The sequence below is a fragment of the Tursiops truncatus genome, chromosome 1, assembly GCF_011762595.2.
Source record: "Tursiops truncatus isolate mTurTru1 chromosome 1, mTurTru1.mat.Y, whole genome shotgun sequence".
In the NCBI taxonomy this organism is placed as follows: domain Eukaryota; kingdom Metazoa; phylum Chordata; class Mammalia; order Artiodactyla; family Delphinidae; genus Tursiops; species Tursiops truncatus.
Window position 1 is genome coordinate 101848777 of NC_047034.1, and position 7262 is coordinate 101856038.

The window sequence follows — 7262 nt, forward strand, 5'->3', positions numbered from 1 at the left end:
AGAGGCCACAGCAGTTAGAGGCCCGCGTACCACAAAAAAAAAAAAAAAAAAAATTAAAAAAAACCACACAAGCAGAAGCAGTGCCATGAAAAATAAAATGCTGAGGAAAAAAAGATTTAGAACCCCAACACCTTCAGATGCTGGAATTACCATATTTTGAATGCAAAGCAATCATATATGGATGTGTATAAAGAAAACATGAACTCAAACAGGAAATGAGTATTAAAAATCAGAGTTTAAGAGAAACTAAATATACGCTTTAGAAATGTATAATAATGAAATCAAAAATCCAATGGATGCTAATAATAAACAGAAGATTAGATCCAACTGAAGCTTTAAATGAACACAAAGACATACCTGAAGACCATGCCCAGAATACAGCAGAGATAAGAACAGGAAAAACAGAAGAGAAAGATTAAAAGAGTTACATGATTTGAAATAGAAGGACCCAAGGCATCTCAGCAGAGCTCAAGAAGGAAAGGGAGGTGGGGAGGAAGGAATTCATCCAGAAGAAAGGTCTGAGATTTAAGAAGGATTGGTGAGCAGAGAAACTGCTAAACTTAGAGGTGTATCCAGACAAACACTAAAAATAGTATCTACTATGTGATGTTAAAAAGTCGATTAAAACAGCACAAACCAGGAGGGGGGTGATCAGTTACTAGAGTTCTGATAAAGTGTTATTCTTTTAGTCAGTAGAAGGATTAAGATACTGATTAGCTTTAAGTAAGTATGCAAAATATCAAGGTTAAATACTACAAGAACAGAAATTACAAAGTTTCAAACTAGTAGAGGAAAAAAAATGGAGAATACAAACAAAAAATATGAGACATCGAAAAGTGACATGAATAGCAGCACAAAGATGGCAGAAATAAGTCCGAACTCATCCACAGTCATTATAAATGTAACAGACTGAACCCTCCAGTTAAAAGTCAGAGATGACCAACTAAATTTAAAACAAAACCACCTGGACTTCCCTGGTGGTGCAGTGGTTCAGAATCCACCTGCCAATGCAGGGGACGTGGGTTCGAGGCCTGGTCCGGGAAGATCCCACATGCCACGGAGCAATACAGCCTGTGTGCCACAACTACTGAGCCTGCGCTCCACAGCCCACGAGCTACAACTACTGAGCCCACGAACCACAACTACTGAAGCCTGTGTGCCTAGAGCCTGCGCTCCACAACAAAGAGAAGCCACTGCAATGAGAAGCACGCGCACCACAACGAAGAGTAGCCCCCGCTCGCCGCAACTAGAGAAAGCCCCCGTGCAGCAACGATGACCCAACACAGCCAAAAATAAAATAATTTTTAAAAAATCTTATACTATTTACAAGAGGCGTAAAGCATAAAAATACATAGAAACTGAAAATTCTTTTAAAAAGGTCAGGATAATTATGAGAGAGGGAACAGGGTATAATTTGTGAGAGGGATGTGGTGGGTTTCTGAGGTGCTGGTAATGCTTTATTGCCTGACTCAAAAGTTATTGACTTTCTAATAACTTAAGCTGTACATTTATGTTTTATACATTTTCTGAATATTTTATAATAACACGTTAAAACATTTTTAAAAATATGTGATACCTAGGCATATTTGTAACAAAATATGAACTTGGTGAAAATTTTTTTTAACTTTATTCTAAAAAATCTGAAAACCACTGAAAAGTAGTAAACGAAGGAACCATGCTCATAAACTAGAATATTCAGTATTAAAAGATATTAGTTCTTAAAACGATCTATAAGCTCAATGCACTCAATGCATTTGAGTGCTCAATGCAATCCCACTCAAAATTCAATACGACTTTTCAAGCTAACTTGATAAGCTTTTCCTAAAACTCTAATGGCAAGGAAGTCAAGACCATCCTGGGAAAATAAGACGGGGGGAGGGGGGAATCTGTTCTACCAAATATAAAAGCTCATGATTAAGTTACAGTAATCAAGAAACTATCATTAGAAATTTGACATATGACAGGAGTAACATTGCCCATCAGTGGAGGAAAGGATGATTTTTTAAAATAAATAATTCTTGAACTGGTTAAGCAAATGAAGGCGGGGGGCGGGGATGTTCCTTACTTTATATCATACACCGAAATAAAATCTAGATGAATTAAGATCCCACATGTGAAAGGCAAAACCATAACACTTTTAGAAAAAAATACAGAATATCTTTTTTACTTTGAATGAAGAATTTCTTAAGCTAGATAGGAAAGCATTAAATATGAAAGATTGATCAATCTACATTAAAATGAACTTCTATTCATCAAAAGATATCATAGATAAATTGAAAGAACTGAAAGATGGTATCAGCAACACATAAAAATAACAAAGTATTAGTATGGTAGGCAGCCTCCAAGATGGCCCCAGATGTTCCCTGCCACCTGATGTTGACATCCTTGTGTTGTATACCAGGGTTGGTTTGCATCACCAAGTACATAGAAGTAATGGTATTCACATCTGAGATTAGGTTATAAAAGGCTGCAGATTCCATCCTGAGTTCTTCTCTCTTGGATCACTCAGTGAAGGAAGCAAGATGCCACACTGTGAACATCCCTATGAAGAGGTCCACAGGGCCTGCCAACAATCATGTGAATGATCCTGGAAGTGGACTCTCCAGTCTGAGTCAAAGCTTTGAGATGATTGCAATCCTGGCCAACACCTTGACTGCAACCTCCTGAGAAACTGAGCCAGAGTCACCAGCTATGTTACACAGCAAGAGATAACTAATACTATTAGCATCTTTAATACATAAAGAACTCCCATGAACATATACGGAAAGACACCAACCAAAGAATAAAATGGGCAAAAGATATAAACAGGCTTTTCACAGAAGAGGAAACACAAATGGTAAATATGACAAGATGTTCAACTTCATCAATAGTCAGGAAAAAGCAAATTAAGATTATAATGAAATGCTATTTTACATCCATTGAACTGTAAAAAAAAAAAAGAAAAAAAAATTTTAAAGTCTTACTCCTAAATTGTTGGTCAGGATATGGAGAATAAATAACCCTTATACACAACTTGTAGTTATATAAAAATGTTATAATCACTTTAAGGGGAAAATGCGGCATTACCGTTTTAAATTTAAGATAACCATAACCCATAACTTAGCAATTCCTCTCCTAGGTATAGATCTTAGAGAAACTCTTGTATCAGTAAACATGCACATGGATGTGCATAAGAGCATTGTTCACACTAGCAAAATTCAGGAAATAGCCCAAATGCCCATCAACAGGAGAATGGATAAATTCTGTGTCTATGTATATAATGGAATACTATACACAGTAAAATGAACTATGCGTAAACATGGATAAACCTTAGAATACTGTTGAGTGAAAAAAGCAACTCTCAGAAGACACCATGCAATATGCAAAATATTTAACAAGTGGGATATTAATAATACATAAATCATGAATTAATGTACAAATCGATGTGCAAATCAACAAAATAATCCCCTTTATTCTTTAAACTACATAACACTGTTTATCAAGTGATGAAAGTGGCACAATTCATCAATCACTAATAACTTCCAAATAATTTGATTAAATAGTTGAGCTGGTATAATTTTTTGCTCGACATGGCTGCCATCAGCTGAACAATGCCTCCATGATTTAACACAGGGCTGCAAACTCTTCCAATGACTTCCCCCTTTCAGTTGCTAGTTATTAACTTACTAATGTGTTGTCTGGCACCTGGAGAGAGAGGACATGCAGCTGATCCTCATCTCATCTCATTGGACAGAATAGTACCATCTGGATGCAGGCTGTATGCCAAGAGACAGTGGCAGGAGCACCCCGCTAGAGGAAAGAGAGTAGAGAATGTGAGAAAGAGGGAGCAAGTTGGGTGTGGACTGATGATCCTGATTGCCAGAACCGGGAGCTTGTGTTTTATGTCTGTCTCATTCCACACCCAAGACTGTGTCCCCCACATTGGCCGACTAAGAAATAAGCAATGGCTGGTTGGTGCCAGTCATGATTTAGGACAAAGGCAGAAGGAGAAAGCGGGGAGAATAAAAATAAACTGAGCCAGTCTACTGGGGCTTCTGCAGGCCCTGAGACCAAGCAGTTTGGTCTGCCCAGGCAAGTGAGAGTAAAGTTGAACTTTTAGAGGTTAAGAGAGTGGACACTGTGATACTCCTGTCTGAGACCAGCCAGGGGAGCAGCAGTTGTGCTCTCACTTAGCATACTCTTCTGGGTATTAAACAAAGGCTGGTAGTTTCCCTCTCCTCATACCTCTTCAATGAACAAGGCAGGCTACCCTCCACCACAAAATAAGTTGCCAAATAAAACAAAATGTTAAAAAAAAAAAAATCTAAAGGGCCATTACTGCACCACAAGGGGCTATGTCCCCAAACACCAGTGTCTACCCACACTCCCTTCCAGTCTCCCCAGCTGCTACCAGAGCTTCGATGTGTCTCCTCCCCTTGAGCAAGATGAGGCATTTCTTTGGAGGAAGAACAGAGGAGGTCTGCCTCAGCTTAGTTGTCCAGGGCTTACAAAGGGCTTACGAAACCAAGGGTTTATGAAACCAAGAAGATTCCCCAACACCTGAAATAATAGTATATCTACAGTAAGCCCTTCGACTTTGTCCCCAGTGCTCAAACCAGAAATGCATCAGTGTCATGTGTGATTTCTGAGATAAACCACATGTAGTGAAACTTATACGATTAACTAGTTTTACTACTTTTCAGAATTATTTTTTACCCACCAGTAAGGAAATATTTCTACAGCATTAACTGTGGCTATATCAGTGTGCACTGGCTGAATATGAGCCCTGCTCATAACAGAGTATAAAACCATCTTTACAGAGCTCAAAAACATGGAAAGCTCATCAGGTTTAGAAAAAAATATACATGTGATAAAAATGAAGAAAAAACAATAACCATGAAACTCAGGATAATGGTTATCTTTGAAGGAGATGGAGAGGATAATTTTCTATTTCTTGAGTTGACAGATTTATGTTTATTTTACAATGGTTCATAATATACATATGTTTTCTACAAGAAGTTCTCCTCAGAGGTGACATTTCGGGTCTACCAAATCAGCTTGTTGCAAGCTCCTACTCTCTACAACAATGCTCTCACAATCTTATAAAAATGAGTATGAAATCTTGTCAATTACTGAAATTGTGCTGAAATCAGGACAATTACGTCTGTAGAATTTCCCATTTGTATCTAAAGAAAGGAATGAGGCTAACTAGACATGACTTATTCTTAGGACCTAGGTCAGTTGCCCATTACATTTTCTCTTAAATGCTGACAAAATTATCTAGCACTTTTAAGAGTTGTCAAACTTCCCAGAACTTACTCTTCAAAATCTGTATTTTCCAATGGGCAGAAGGCCTAAATAGACATTTCTCCAAAGACATACAGGTGGCCAACAGGCACATGAAAAGATGCTCAGCATCACTAATTATTAAATGCAAATCAAAACTACAATGAGGTACCACCTCACACCCATCAAAACAGCCATAATTTTTTTTAAAAAATCTACAAATAACAAATGCTGGAGAGGGTGTGGAGAAAAGGGAACCCTCCTACGTTGTTGGTGGGAACGTAAATTGATGCAGCCACTATGGAGAATAGTATGGCAGTCCCTCAACAAACTAAAAATAGAGTTGCCATATGATCCAGCAATCTCACTTCTGGGCATATATCCAGATAAAACTATAATTCAAAAAGATACATGCAACCCTATGTTCATAGCAGCACTATTCACAACAGCCAAGACATGGAAGCAACCTAAATGTCCATCGACAGAGGAATAAAGAAGATGTACGTCTATACAAACGGAATAATACCCAGTCATAAAAAACTGAAATAATGCCATTTGCAGCAACATGGATGGACCTAGAGATTATCATACTAAGTGAAGTCAGAAAGACAAATACCATATATCACTTACATGCGGAATCTAAAATATGACACAAATGAACTTATCTATGAAACAGACTCAGAGACACAGAGAACAGACTTGTGTTGCCAAAGAAAGAGGGGGGTGAAGGAAGGATGGACTGGGAGTTTGGGATTAGCAGATGCAAACTTACAGAATGGATAAACAACAGGGTCCTACTACATAGCACAGGGAACTATATTCAATATCCTGTGATAAACCATAATGGAAAAGAATTTTTAAAAGAATGTATATATATATACGTATAACTGAATCACTGTGCTGTACAGCAGAAATTAATGCAACATTGTAAATCAACCATATTACCATAAAACAAATTTTTTTTTAAATGTGTATTTTCCCATCCCCCTATCTTTTGGCATCTCTTATATTTTCCATAGTTTCTTAGATTACAGACAGTGACTATACTCAGGAATATATTTGATCCCAGGTATATGAGCTCATTGAAATAGGCTTGGTGGGTTTTTTTAGTATTTTTTTCACCTGCACTAATACCTTCTTCACAAAGAAAACCTATTCTTTTCAACAAGTCTGAAGATCCTTTTCCTTTTACTGTTTCCTTAATACTGTTATGAGGATGTTATCTTTTTCTACCAAGTATGATTTGACTTCCCTGATCTTGGTTCAGACAGTAAAAGTCCTTTTCATTGTTGAGTTTTTTGGTTGACACTGTTTTCCTGCTGTTTTGTTTTGTGTGTCCCTACTTCCAAGCTTGGCGTGGATCTCTAAATTTTCATCTCAACAGTTGCAACCTTTCATTGTTCAGAATAAAACCCTAAGTTTTACCCCCTTTTAGGGTTTCTAGAAGTTACTAGTCATAGTTTCAGATTTGCTCTTTTAAAAAGGTTAATCTTCTGAAACTAAGACTTCCTAAAATCACTGATGTGACACTAATTGTGGCAAATATTCTCTTTCCATGTTTTGAAATGCGATGAAGACACAGGTGCTCTCTCTGACCGATCAGGAACTCAAGCAGAAGCACGGGAAATGCTGACTAGATCAATCTATGTAGTATAGGGAAAGTTCCTATGGATGCAGAGGCTAAGATGGTGTAAAAGCAAAGTCTGTGTAACATAGCTACTGTAGAACAAAGATTAAAATATACAAATTATTACCTTAACTTAAATTCACTGTAAAGAAAGTTAACTTTTTTTCCCTTTAAGAAAGCTTGAGAGAAACTAAAACTAGAATAAAATTTTCAAAACTGCTTTACAAAAATTGTTGCCCAACACAGATGCTTCCATTTGTGGAACCTGGTCATCTACTTTGTATTACCTGGAACTTAGCATATTCAAGAACAAAACCATTATATCTCTTTAGTTCACACAGCAGTAAGAGATAATACTATACACCTTAAC